Raw genomic sequence first — 15,324 nt, 5'->3', positions numbered from 1 at the left:
CAGCAGGAGAAGATAAGGAGAATCACTACAGGTAATAAGAGCTTGACTGTGGTTAAAGTACATTACATATATGCATGAAAATATAATGATAAAACCCATTATATTTCACCATTAACATATACTAATAAAATTTCTAGAAGAGTAGATGCTCCTTTTGATGGGATTTAAGGAAATAAATAAAGGTGTGACATTAAAAAATGTGTCATGTTCAATAGTTGTTGATATAACTAATTGATTGTCATGAAAACTTACAAATAAGTTTTATTAACAGGCTTCCAAACCTTGAAAGTCATTGCAACTCACATTGATAGATTTACAATAAGAAAAAAAAAATCTTTCAATTAAAATTTGGCATTACAACTCTCATTGTAGATGAAAAGGGGCAGTGTTAGTCAGTGTCCAGAATTGCTCAATGTGGCTAAACTGAAACACAGGTCATGCTTCCATAACACAAAAGGCATCGTAGTGGTGACAGTGAAACCTGTAACATTGTGGAAAAAAAGAAAAGAGAGAGAAAGAACTGGCATTACAGAAATTGTGCTTGGATAAACTAAATGGTATTCTCATCCAATTCCTGTTATTTCCTCTACAGACATGAAGCTTATGATAAAGAAGTGCCATTCTGGGAGGAAGACGTAAATTATTTTTAAAGCCTCATTCTCTAGGGAATTGTGCTGCTTTTAGTAAAATATACTCTAGTTTGCTAGTTTGTGAGGTACTGCAGGATTGAGGACACTTTGTTATAGAATATGTGAACACTGTCTACATCTGTAGAAATACTAATCTGCATATACCACCCAAATTTCTTTTTTTAAATAATTTTTATTAACATTTTCCATTATTATAAAAAAAAATCCCATGGAAATACTCTCCCTCCCACTGCCACACGTTCCCCTTTGAAATTCCATTCTTTATCATATTACCTCCACATCTCAATCATTGTATTTACATATATACAATACCAACCTACTAAGTACCCTCCTCCCTTCCTTTCTCTTCCCTTTATATCTTCTTTTTAACTTACTGGCCTCTGCTACTAAGTATTTTCCTTCTCACGCAGAAGCCCAATCATCTGTAGCCAGGATCTACATATGAGAGAGAACATGTGGTGCTTGGCTTTCAGGCCTGGGTTACCTCACTTAGTATAATCCTTTCAAGATCCATCCATTTTTATGCAAGTTTCATAACTTCATTTTTCTTTACCGCTGAGTAGAATTCCATTGTATAAATGTGCCACATCTTCATTATCCACTCATCAGTTGAGGGACATCTAGGCTGGTTCCATTTCCCAGAAATTATAAATTGAGCAGCAATAAACATGCTTGAGCACGTACTTCTAAGGAAATGAGATGATTCCTTCAGATATATGCCTAGGAGTGCTATAGCTGGGTCATATGGTAGATCAATCTTTAGCTGTTTTAGGAACCTCCACACTGATTTCCATAATGGCTGGACCAGATTGCATTGCCACCAGCAGTGTAGAAGGGTTCCTCTTTTTCCACATCCCCACCAACATTTATGATCATTTGTTTTCATGATGGTGGCCAATCTGACAGAAGAGAGATGGAATCTCAATGTACTTTTAATCTGCATTTCCCTGATGACTAGTGATGTAGACTATTTTTTTAAATGCTTATATGCCATTCATATTTCTTCCTTTGACAATGCCCTATTAAGCTCCATAGCCCATTTTTTGATTGGCTTGTTTGATTCCTTATTATTTAACTTTTGAGTATTTTGTGTACCCTAGATATTAATCCTCTATCAGATATATAACTGGTGAAGATTTTTTACATTCTGTAGGTTGCCTCTTTGCATTTTTCACTGTGTCCTTTGCAGAGCAAAATCTTTGTAATTTCATGAGGTCCCAGTGATTAATCTGTGGTTTTATTGCCTGAGCAATAACTGTTCAGATCTCCATGTTTGTTATAGGTCTATTAAGTAATTAATCTCATTTTGATTTAATTTAGGTAGGTCATACAAATCAAGGAAATCGTCCATTTCTTTCCGATTTTCATACTTTGTGGAGTATATGCTTTTATAGTATGTCCCTATGATTTTTTGAATTTCTGGAATCTGTTGTGATGTTACCTTTTTCATCCCTGATTTTATTAATTTGTGTCTCTTCTATCTTTCTTTTGGTCAGATTTGCTAAGGGTTTATCAATCTTGTTTATCCTTTCAAAGAACCAACTCTTTGTTTCATTAATTCTTTGGATTGTTCTTTTTGTTTCTATTTCATTAATTTCTGCCCTAATCTTTATTATTTCTTCCCATCTACTGATTTTTGGTTTGCCTTGTTCTTCTTTTTCCAAGGCTTTAAGGTGAAGCATTAGGTCATTTACTTGTGACCTTTCTAATTTCTTAATATAGACACTTAAGGCTATAAATTTACCTCTTAGAACTGCCTTCATTGTGTCCTAGAGATTTTGGTATGTTGTGTTCTCATTATCATTTGACTCTATAAATTTTTTGATTTCCTTTTTGATTTCTTCATTGACCCATTCATCATTTAGTAGTGTATTGTTTAGTTTCCATGATTTTGTGTATGCTCTATAGCCTTTCTTGCTACTGATTTGTAGTTTAATTCCATTGTGGTCAGATAGAATGCAAGGAATTATTTCAATTTTCCTGAATTTGTTAAGATTTGCTTTGTGTCCTAATATATGGTCTAATTTAGAGGATGTTCCATGTTCTGCTGAAAAGAATGTATATTCTGCAGCCTTTGGATGAAATGTCCTGTATATATCTGTTAAGTCCATTCCTTCTATGACCTCATTTAGTCCAGTTGCCTCTCTGTTTATTTTTTCCCGGGATGACCTGTCAATTGATGAGAGTGGGGTGTTAAAGTCACCCACCACCACTGTGTTTGGTGTTATCTGTGACCTTTGTTCTAATAGTGTTTGTTTGACGAATTTGGGAGCCCCCATGTTAGGTGCATATATGTTTAGGATTGTAATGTCCTCCTGTTGGAGTGTGCCCTTAGTCAATATAAGGTGACCTTCCTTATCTTTCTTGACTAACGCTGGACTAAATTCTACCTTGTCTAATATTAGGATAGCAACCCCTTCTTGTTTTCTAGGCCCATTTGCTTGAAACACCGTCTTCCAACCTTTCACCCTAAGACAATGTCTATCCTTTGTAGAAAGTTGAGTTTCTTGGAGACAACAAACTGTAGGATCCTGCTTTTTTTTTTTTTTTAATTTTTCATTTATTTATTTGAGAGCGACAGACACAGAGAGAAAGACAGATAGAAGGAGAGAGAGAGAATGGGCGCGCCTGGGCTTCCAGCCTCTGCAAACGAACTCCAGACGCGTGCGCCCCCTTGTGCATCTGGCTAACGTGGGACCTGGGGAACCGAGCCTCAAACCGGGGTCCTTAGGCTTCACAGGCCAGCGCTTAACTGCTAAGCCATCTCTCCAGCCCAGGATCCTGCTTTTTAACCCAGTCTGCAAACCTATGTCTTTTCGTTGGGGCATTGAGGCCATTGATATTAAGAGATATTATTGAAAGGTGTGTATTTATCTTTGCCTTTTTTTTTTTTTCTTTGTGGTTCGGGTTCTACCTTTGCTTTCTCATGTTAACTAGTATTTGAATATTGCTTTTTTTTTCCGGGTTTCTTATATGTGTGCTTTTCTTTTTCTTCAGCATGGAGGATCCTATCAAGTATTTTCTGTAGAGCTGTTTTTCCTTCAAATACTCCTTTGACCTGCTTTTGTCATGGAGTGGCCTTATTTCTCCATCTATTTGAATGGATAGCTTTGCAGGATAAAGTAACCTTGGATGACAGTTGTTATCTTGCAGAACTTGGAATATATCACTCCAAGCCCTCTGGCTTTTAAAGTTTGTGTTGAATAATCTGCTATAATCCTGATGGGCTTGCTTTTGTAGGTAACTTGATATTTCTCTCTAACTGCTTTCAATATTTTTTCCTTGGTTTGTGTGTTTGGTAGTTTGATTATAATATGATGAGGAGAGGTTCTTTCCAGGTTTTGTCTGGCTGGGGTTCTAAATGCTTCCTGTATCTGCATTGGCACCTCTTTCCCAACATGGGGGAAATTTTCTTCTATGATTTTGTTGAAGACACCTACTATGCCTTTTGAGTGAAATTCTTCTCCTTCTACTATGCCCTGAATTTTTATGTTTGATCTTTTCATAGTGTCCCGAATACCTTGAAATTCCCATTCATACTTTTCTATTAGTTTGTCTTTCTCTTTGTTGGACTGTTTAGATCTGCCACCTGGTCTTCTAGCTTAGATATTCCGTCCTCTCCTTTATCCATTCTACTGGTGAGATTTTCTACAGAGTTTTATTTCATTAACTGTGTTCTTCATTGCTAGTAATTCTGACTGGTTTCTCTTTATTATTTCTATTTTCTTATTCATGTCTAGTACTGCCTTCTTTATTTCATTAAATTGGTGGCCTGCATCTTCTTTGATTTCCTCTTTGATTCCTTTGGTTTCCTCTTTGATTTCTTCTTTGATTCCTTTGTTTTGTTCTTTGACTTATTTGAACATGTTTACAATCATTCTTTTGAAATCTTTCTCAGGCATTTCCTCTAACTCATTCTCAATGAAGGTCATTTCTGATTCTTTAATACTTTCAGGTGGATTTATATTGTCTTGCTTTCTAGTGTTTCTTGTTTCATAATGCATATATTTTTGCATCTTGGATTAAGTTAATGCTTGGATTTTCTAGCTAGTTGGGTATTCTTAGCTGTATCAATTGAGGGTAGGAGCTTAGGTGTTATGTGTGGCTCTTAAGACTCTCATAGTATTTACAAATGTGTTCCTAGGGGTTGAGTTTCCCTGCTATGGGAGAATTCAAGTAGGCTGAGTGGAATAAAATACAGGTAGATTTTAAAATTTAACTAAACACTGTACACATTCAATCAAAACCAGCACCGATTATTTATGCAAGTGTAGTTATTCTAACAACCAGATCCTCTGTCAACAAATAGGTTAAGATTTCTGGTCTGTTGAGGGATCCAGGTCAGCTTGCGACCAAGTGAGAACCTTCCCTTGTGCAATCCCAGTTACCTTTCTGGATGATTTTGGTCTCAGTCAAGTTGCTGGCTGGGTCATTGGGCTGCTGTTCTGATTTCTGAAGCTGGGAAGTAGCTTTTCCTGTGGGGCAAACCGAGCCTGGCAACTGTGGCCCTGCAGATCGGCACCCCCACTACTGGAACCTGCTGCTCCTGAAGCTGCCACTGCTGGGCCTGTTGCCACTGCTGCTAAAGTTGCAGCTGCTGCGTCTGTCGCCTCTTCTGGGTCCACCACTGCTGCTGCCACTGCTGCTGCTGCTGCTTTAGCTGCCACCGTTGTATCCTACACTGCTGCTGCTGGATCTGCTGCTGCTGCTGCTGCTGGTACTGGACCTACCACTTCTGGGGCCACTGCTGCTGGTGCTGGAGCCGCTGATGTTGCTGCCCGACTCTGCTCCTGCTTTGGTCCCACTGTCAGCTTATGTTGGCCTGGCCAGGTCCCGGAACCGCTGCTCTGTTTGCTGGAGTTGGGCACAGGTGGTGAGGGAGGGGAGGGAGCCACAGCTGTTCCATGTGTTCTTCTTCCTTGTGATCTGCTTCTCCATTGGTCACTGCCGCTCTCCCTTCATGTTTCTTGAGTTGGGAAAGCTCCAGTCTGAGTAGAAGCTCCCCTCACCTGGCTTTTCCTGCAGCTGGATCTGAGGCTGGCGGCTTTCTGGTGCTCTGCTGCCGCCATGGTCAGCGGTCTTGCCTGGGTCGCTTTTGCCGGCCTGTGCGGGCTCTGGATCTCTTCTACTTCTCCACTGCCATTTCGATTTCCTATACACCTCACTGTTTAGTAAAAGTGTTTATTTTGCTGAGTTTTTTTTTTTTTTTTTTTTTGGTCCTTTTCCCCCCCTAGGCTGCTTTGGTGTGGTACCTAAGCTGCCATCTTAACCGTAGGTCTGTTTTTCCCAAATTTCTTTATGCTTAGTTGAATCAGTACATTTGATCTATGACTAAGTAAATATGAATTTTTTAAATTGTATTTCCAATGCATTCATTGATTTCCTTCAAATTCCACAATAAGAGGGAGAAAACATTAAAACAATAAAGAAATCTCTTTGGAAGATAAGAATCAATATTTTTGGAAACTGTCTCTTTGAAAAATGATAATATTAGTTGAAATAATTTATATTCCTTTAATTAAATGTATTAGTATTAAAACTATTGATTATCATCTCTTTAAAAATGGCCTATTATGTTACATCTTGGATTAAATTGTGGTTATCTTTAATTATCAGTACTTATTTTTTTGTTTTTAAAATATTTCAAATATATTGCAATTATTTTTGCCAGTTAACAGTATTTCTAAGAAAAGGTAGTAATCTTTGAAAATTATACAGTATATGGAGATTAAATCAAGACAGGACAAAATGTGATGGTGGTTAAATGAAGCAGGACAGATATATCAGTATGTCAGTTTTACATCTGGCTGATATCATGATGACAACAGAGATGTTGAAGCAAATGCTTTCCTGACAGGCCATTTAATTAGAATTACAATCATCTTCCCAGAAATGATCTTCAAAATAAATTGTCAACTGCAAATGGCTGAAAATAAACAGTATGTCTCTCCCCCAAGCTCCTGAAATATAAAGGTCAAAGACAAAGAGTTTTATTAATACTGTAATTTTCAAAATGGACATGTGGAAAAAGCAGTGAGCATTAAGTCACAGGAAACTATGAGTGGAAATTTTCTTTTCACCCTTTTCTAACTTCTCCCAAAGATTTATATAGCTAACAAAGTGATTGTTTTTGTTAATTTGTCATTAAGTATGGACTACTTACAAAGTTTCCACTTAGTAAAAATTAATGGCCTGAATTTGCATGTATTTATTTATTTGCATACATGCATGTGTGCACATGTTTGTGTGTGTGTGTGTATGTATGTGTGTGTGTGTGCATGCATGTATGTGTGTATACATGTGTCTTCACTTGCCAGAGCTTCTTGGCACAAGAAATGAACACTGGATATTTTGCTACTTTTTGCTTCTACTTTACATTGCTGACTTGTGAATTGAACACAGGCTGGCAGTGTGGCAAAAAATGAACTTTAGTTGGTGAAACATGTCATCTCCCCCTAGATTGTTTTACCCAATACAACGTAGTACAAAGACAATGCAAGTACTCCTACATAGTTAAATATCTGCATTCATATATTTACTATCAAAGTAAACTCAGAATTCTTGAGTGGCCTTCACAGAATTTCCTCGTGTATCAATTAGTAGCAATATTTTCATTATATTTGTGGAAATAATGATATGTAGGACAACTTAAAATAAATTCCTTAACACTTTGGCATAAATATAAAGGGAACAACATAGTACATGACATTTGCTTAATTATTTGATAAAAAAAAATTAATTTAGCTTCTCTAGTGCTTTGAAGTTGTGAGTTAAAAATGATTTAATGATATTTATATAATATTTTGAGTAAAGAGTCATAGAATTTTGGAATTAAGAAATATATTTTGTTTCATCATTTAAATATAATCATATAATTTTAGTATCTTATGCAATATAGCTATCAAGAGAGAACAAATATATTTTTCTTAGGTTTCATAAATATTTTATTATATGTGAAAAATCATAGAATTTTAATTTGAAAGAAATCATATTTATGTTCATTACACACTTCTCCACATTTGTACATTCAACAAAAATGAATGGATACAATGATAAAAAAATAATAGTCCGGATTTATCAATGAAACAGGCATTTTTTCAAAAGGCGTAGTACTTTGTTCAATAGACAATGCACATTCCATTTTGGAGACTACTATTTGATATATTTTAAACAGATTTTTTGCTCTTATAAGAAATACATGAGTTGTGTTTAAAATTTATTTTTATTTGTAATCTAACTGTTGGTGTGATTGTAGTATGATGTGTGTGTGTGTGTGTGTGTGTGTGTGTGTGTGTGTACATGTGATGATGTATGATGAATGTGTCTGCTGAGGCTCATGTCCCATGTACATGTGTTCAGAGGCCTTAGGAGGATGGTTGATGCCATCCTCTATTGCTTCTAATTTCTTTGAGGCATAATCTCTCATTGAACCTGGAGCTTTTAGTTGTTTTGACTAGGCCAGTTGACGAGGAAGCCATAGTTAGTGTGTATCCATAGCAAAGACCAACTTTCTGTGTAGCTGCTCAAAATTAAACTCTGATCCTCATGTTTGCTCAGTAAGTACTTTTGCCCAATGAGCAATCTTTCCAGTCCCTTACTTTATATGATTTTTAAATGATTTGTTAAACTATAGAAATATATTTCTTAATTTATGTAATTTGGATAGTTTAAAGCATGGGCATATTTTACACAAAAATGAATGGTTAAGTATAATGCATTAGTTATAGCAAATGTTAACTGTTACAACATTTATCTATATTGTGTATTAATATGAAAACATCAAATTAGTAACTTTTTTTCATTGGGTTTATATCAGATTTCATGTGAAAATATATTTTACTGAGAGAAATTTTGGAGATAACTATATTTTATACAGGTGTAATCATACCTCACTAGTAGGAATTGGTGTGGCCAAAATCATTAGAAAAAATTTTACATATTATAGTATCAAACTGATAAGAGTATACAAATTTATATATTATATAATATCTACAAAATTGAAGTCACTTTTAATGAATTTATCATACTAATAACTGGGGGCTAACTCCACAATGCACGACCCATTTTCATTAACAAGGAGGGTCTAATGGGAGGGGGTAGATCACAGATGAGCCTAAATAATGGTACCAAACTGCCTGTATTCACTGAAAAGAAAACTAATAAATTAAATTTAAAAAATATATGATTTGTAAAGCTTAAATAAAATTCCAAATATTTGCTTATAATTATATAAATCCAATTAATGTGAAAACCTGAAAATGTAACTTCAAAAGAATATATTAGACTTTCTTTTTTTCACACAGTGGTTCTCATGTAGAAAAAAGTTAAACTATTGAGGATCCCTGATACCATTAAGGGCTACTACAATTGACTGAAAATGACAAAAACCCTAGACTCTGACAACTTCCCTCAACTTGCTGAGTTACTTGGACTTCCTATGGAATGCCAAATTTGTAGTATCAGGACTTTTATCAAAGTAGAGTAGAATCTATAAACATTAGGTTTTGTATGGGTACATTCCCACAGAAATGAACTTTCTTTTGCTAAAAGTAATTATGGAAATATTTTATGGAACAAAAGCTTATTTTTTCTATAGATAATGGAAACAACTATAATCAGTACTGAGGGACCCTCTTTAAAGATAAAACTCTATTATAAGATATTTTCTAAAATGTGAAGCATTACGGACATGAGATAAGATAAAATGATCTAAAAGAATTGTGATGAAATTCTCCAATGAAAAAGAAAGTCTCCAATGATCAAAAGTATTTCCAAGACTTTCAGGAACTCTGAAAGGAGATTTATTTGCCAAGGAATCCATCAAAACTAAGAGAGACAGAGGGGCACAGTCAAAACCCAAAGAACATGGAAGATAATGGAGCTTAGAAAATCCACAGCTCACTCTGTTAGTATCACCAAAGAGAATTTCTAAGCAATTAAATGGTTCAAATTTGTTAGGACACACACGCCTGCATGCACACAATCCAAAAGTTGGGAAGTAATGTATTAAAAGTTTTGAAAGAGAAAAGAATGATTGAATGGGGGATTAAGTTTAGTGATAGAGTGCTTGCCTTTCATGTCTGCAGTCCTTGACTGGGTTCTTGGGTTAGTTAAAGTATTATGAGCCATGAGGCTGTTAAGATGGTGGAACTGCTAAGTAATGGGTTTTAGCAGAATGTAATTATGTCATAGGTGCTACATCTTCATATATATCTTTTCAATTATTCAAGTACATTATATATATGCATATCTATATACATGTATATATAAAATGTACTTGAATTTATATATATATATACATATACATATATATGTGTGTGTGTGTGTGTATGCATATATATATATATAAATATACATACACACACACACATATGTTGATGAGGGGGTGACACAGGTCTGATAGGAGTCGATTTGCACATAAACAAATAGTCTGTTTTACTAAACCTAGCCTGACTCCCAGTTGGATTTCCAGCCACCTCCCTGACCATGTGAGGATATCACTGAAGGCTCCATATGCACGCCCACACCCACACACACATGTGAGCATAATAACCATATGATGTGTTGTAATTGACAGTGTATTCACCACTCCCATTGCTTTTGAACACAAGCCTAATGGCTTTAGTAAAATAGCCCAGTTCTCCTGCAGAAATATTGGTTTTATTGATATCTTGATATGTGAGTATCAGCCAGGTATTGCCTTTGAGATACATAAAGACTGATGCAGGATTCATGATCTGTGTTTTATTTTCAGATTGGGAGACCAGAAGAACATTGCAAAGTAGTGCACTGCCAAGAAATCAATGTGCATATTCGTGGATAATAAATTATTAGAGAGATACACAAAACATGGAAACTTTAATTTGAAAGAACTACCCAGTTTTTAGACCAACAACTTTCTTTCAATTCTGTAGGACTTCATGGGAATCCCTCTCCATATCAGGGTTAGAGTTGATCTATAATTATCCAGGGAGATATCATATAAATATAAATTGAATTGCCAATTTTGTAATATACTATAAGTCAGATGAAATACCTAGATACTGAATACATATTTAGTTAATTTATAATTTTATAAATGTAAATATTGTGTCTTGGTCATATTCCTCTTTCATTGCCTTCTCTTGATCCCTCCCCATCTTCCTTCCACTGAAAACCTTCTTCTCTTCAACTAGTCCCTCTTCTATTGTGACATCTCTTTTGTTTTTTCTTTCATGTGGTTGTAATACTCTGAGGTTAATTAGGGTTGTCTGCAAGGGTATGTATGGGAGACTAGGGATTATTTACTAGAGTATGTGGGTACTGTAAGTGGCTATTTTACTAAAGAAAATTTTCCCCACTCTCAAGTCACTATTAACTGATAATAGTTCCTTAGGAGGCAATGGGAATCTCATGCCCACCACCATGCATTTTGTTATGTTGCTAGCTCCATATTCTGTTGGTTTTACGGAGTTTACTTATTCACTATGAGGTCATAAATGCAGTGACCATATCATACCTGAAAGAAAGAATTTCACAGAACTCCTTCCCATACATTGGCGTTAACATTCATGTTGTCCACTCTTCTGTATTGTTCCCTGAGCCTTAGAGAAGGAAATACAGATGTCTTGTTCAGTGTTGGACACTCCAGAGTCACTTATTCTCAACACTTTGATACATTTTGACTTTCCTCAGTAGTCACAACTAAATGCACAGAGAAGCATCTTTAACTAAAGATGACAGCAGCATTAATCTATTGCCATAAATACATGATGTAAATGAAAGTCACTAGATTCCATCCACTGTGTCAATGGAATGACTCTAAGGAAAGTAAACAGTTTGTGATGTGACATGAACAGACAAATCACAGTACATTGATTTAAAATAGTACACATGCTTCACTATAAACAATTGTTTAAGTACCTTAAAGGTTAAAACACGCATATGACCATATGTCCAAATAATTACATTCTTAGGGCTCTAACCTAGAAAACTATACAAAATATGTGTCTACACAAAGTTGTGCATGGATTGCTCAGACAATTGTTATTCATAACTTACCAAAAGTGTAAACAGATGTTCCAATTTTTGGAAAATGAATAAATAATATATTGCATGTATTTATGAAGGCAAAAGTTCAAAAAAAAGTTAATAAAAGTTAACATGTATACTCCTGAAAAAATGCTAGGTAAAAGATAATAAGCTGAACAGATTTTCTTTTTTTGTTTATTTTTATTTATTTATTTGAGAGCAACAGACAGAAAGAGAAAGAGGCAGAGAGAGAAAGAATGGGCACAGCACAGCCTCCAGGCACTGCAAAGGAACTCCAGACATGTGTGCCCCTTTGTACGTCTGGCTAATGTGGGTCCTGGAGAATTGAGCCTCAAACCAGGGTCCCTAGTCACAGGCAAGTGCTTAACCACTAAGCAATCTTTCCAGCCCCAGATTTTATTTTTATGAAGTATCCAGAAAGGAAATGCGTCAAAGCAACAATTTAGTTGCTTAGGGGGTAAAATGAGGAAGATAATACAATGCATCAAAGGCGCACATAGAAACATGGGGAAGTACTGAAACGATTTGTGATAGATACACTTATCTATCTATCTATCATGTATCTATATCATAAAATTATTATTGTTTGTCAGTAGTGGATTAATTTATATTATATAAATTATGTTACAGTAATTTGGTTGAAAAATATTTTTAATATCTTCATATTATGTGACTATATGTTTGATATAGGGAATAATCTAAAATAAAGAAATGACCACTGACAAACTTTTAGGTGGATTTAAAAGGATTTGATATTATGTGTTTATTTTTCAGCTTGTCAAAGTTGAATTTACAGACTTAATACAGAAAAGCTTGCGTCCCCAAGAGAAAATATTATCACAGAAACATTCTACTCTATTGTATTTCTTATTTCTTCATTCCCATGTGTCAGATTTAATAAACCAAAATTTTCAACAAAAGTATAAAACTTCAAATCCAAGTTTTTAAGTTTATTTTTCTTTAATTTCATTCACTGCTTTTAAAATTCCCAAACATCCTTTAACTATAATAACAGTGAACACATCTGTCAGCAAAACAGTATATTAAAGACTGGTGATCAAAGATAATTTGAAATTTATGTGGTATTCTTTATAAATTGGATTCTTACATGCACAGTAAAATATTCCATTTATGTTTATCTACATTTGATTTTTATATGTGGCTTATAACTATTTTATTGAAGTAGAAAATAATATTTCCTTATTAAATTTAGAATCTTACCTGATTGGGTATTCAGTGAATTCCAATACCAAGGTAATTGTCTATAAACAAGTATAATTCCCCTCGTGAATTTTCCATATTCATTCATAACTTACATAACCTAAATATTTTCTTTCAAATCATGCACAGTGTTAAATTAGCTTAGCAACTTATTTACAATTAACTATATTTCTCCAAAAAGATTGTAAGAGCCACAGGTTTGGACGCCATACCCAGAGGCATTGCATCCCCCCCCCAATAAAAGAACTGATTGCTGTTCCTCAATATATAACCCACAACCCCATGAGGAATACCAGCAACCCACCAAGAAGGGACCCCGGTGGGATTGGAGCAGGTGAAGGGAAAAGATGGTAACAAAGTATGTTTTTTTATTTTTTTTATTTTTTCTAGGTAGGGTCTCACTCGAGCTCTAGCTGACCTGGAATTAACTGTGTATTCTCAGGGTGGCCTCAAACTCATGGTAATCCTCCTACCTCTGCCTCCTGAGTGCTGGGATTAAAGGCGTGCACCACCATGCCTGACTTCAAAGTATGCTTTTAATAAATAAAATTCAATAAAAAAGGATCATATGGCTTGTATCTATAATGCTTTAAAATGGCACCTGGGATAAAGCAATGATATTTTTTAAGTTGATCTGCATTAACTGGAATAAAAGGAAGCAGACATCTTTGAGAATAAGCTTGCAAGAATGTCTTCCTTCTTATTACTATTTTTTTCTAATGCATTTTTTTCACATTTTATTAAATGTGAGCCCGCAGTAAAATACTTTGGTCTGTACTTATTCTGGTGAAGATTTTGTTCTACCTCATCTTCCTCCTAAGGTTGCTGCCTTCACTTTTTCTTGTATCTTAGACAAAGTGGATTAGACATTAAAGCCAGGGAAACACACCTTGTTCCATTGGCATGAATGATTTCTATACTTCATATCTTGAAGGCATGGCCATAGGAGCATCTTCTTTACTCTCCCATGCAACCAAAGAAAGGTTTGTAATTTCTTGGCATTTGCACATTATTTACATATTGACCAAGCCTGAGGCGTTCCTCCTTCAAATTTTATTTCAAAATTGGCATTTTTTTCATTTTTTATTATTAAGACATATTTTATACAGATAAATCATGTGTTGGTACCATTTTTTTTTCCCTTTTCCTTGCCCACTTTCCATTCCAGGCCCACCTCAGTGGAGTTACTGTTATTCCCCATGATGTTGTGGGTTATGTGCTGTGGGGGTAGCAGTCAGTTGTTGGGGGGAGGTAGTGGCACTGGGCATGACATCCTACCTGTGACTCTAACAGTCTTTCTGTCCCCAATTCCACAAAATCCCTGAGCCTTGGTGGGTGTATTTTGAGTCTACTTCAGTGATGAGCTCACAGGACCCCCTGGATCTCTGTTTTGCATGTGTTGTGTATCCCCTCATTCTGTCTTTACACCCTGGCACAACTCGTCAAGCTCACCATGGATGAAGCACTCTTGCTCATCTCCTCACTCCCTCTGTGGTTTCACTTGGGCTTTGTCTGAGATGTGAGGGGTGGTTTATCTCCTTGGTTCTCTTCTGCAGAAGAAAAGTAGATTCTCCAATGGAGAGTGAAGTCAGCATTGGTTAAATTTGATAAGCATTATTAAATTAGGGAGACTTTGATGGATGTAGGCCCTCTTTTAGCCAAAAACTAGTGGGAGCTTGACAGTGAACAGCATAATCTTTTGTCTCCATAGAATTCTGATCTGCTTCCTCATTCCATATGTGGGTTCATTTCCACTGAGCAGATCTCTCAGCCAATCAAAAAGTCTTTGATTTCCCACCAAGACTGTGTGCCACCACTGCACTAGTATGGAATTCTTGCCAGGCTGGCTGCTTCTGAGTAGCTTAGATGCTTACTTGCTTACATCATTGTTGGCCACTTTCCCTCACTAGCTCATGTAGAACGTTCCAGCACGAGACAGGCTAATTGTCTTGGGGCTGGCTCTCTTCCTGATTTCAGGAAGTTCTCTCCATGTTCTTTGCCAGCAGCATATGGTGTCTTCATCAGTAGGGTCTTTCCATTTACATCAGGTGGATAATCACATGCTTTGAGAGAAGCCTATCTTGTTTTTGGGACCTTGTAGGTCTCTCCAATTAAAAGCACAATGTGGGTAGCACCAATATCTGGCACTGTGAGTTACAGGTCAGAGACAAGGTGTTTCAGGGTTAGGCTTCATCCCATCCTTTCCAGAACCCTTTTCAGTCATGCTTCTATACTCCTATTGATGGTTGTCATATCTTTTAGTCTACCTCCAAGGAGAAAGGTTTCTATAATTAATCTTGGATTTACTTTAGTATTGTGTTTATTCCCTTCACCCTCCCAGTCCCTTCCCCCCAAGCCCTTCCTTCCATATTGTCTGGGCCTTAGGTTACCTATCCATCAACATCTTAAGCTGATCCATGTT

At 35.9% G+C, this 15,324-nt stretch overlaps 1 non-coding gene across 1 annotated transcript; it reads left to right on the top strand.

Annotated features, from left to right (window-relative positions):
* The first annotated feature begins 359 nt into the window (after nucleotides 1–359).
* On the top strand, nucleotides 360–492 carry LOC123457842. The gene has a single exon (XR_006635203.1). It is a non-coding gene; the product is annotated as a small nucleolar RNA SNORA1 (small nucleolar RNA).
* The last annotated feature ends 14,832 nt before the right edge of the window (nucleotides 493–15,324 follow it).

This window comes from Jaculus jaculus, chromosome 1 (assembly GCF_020740685.1).
Source record: "Jaculus jaculus isolate mJacJac1 chromosome 1, mJacJac1.mat.Y.cur, whole genome shotgun sequence".
NCBI lineage: Eukaryota > Metazoa > Chordata > Mammalia > Rodentia > Dipodidae > Jaculus > Jaculus jaculus.
Note: the sequence above shows the minus strand (reverse complement) of the source record. Positions and strands in the feature narration are given on the sequence as shown.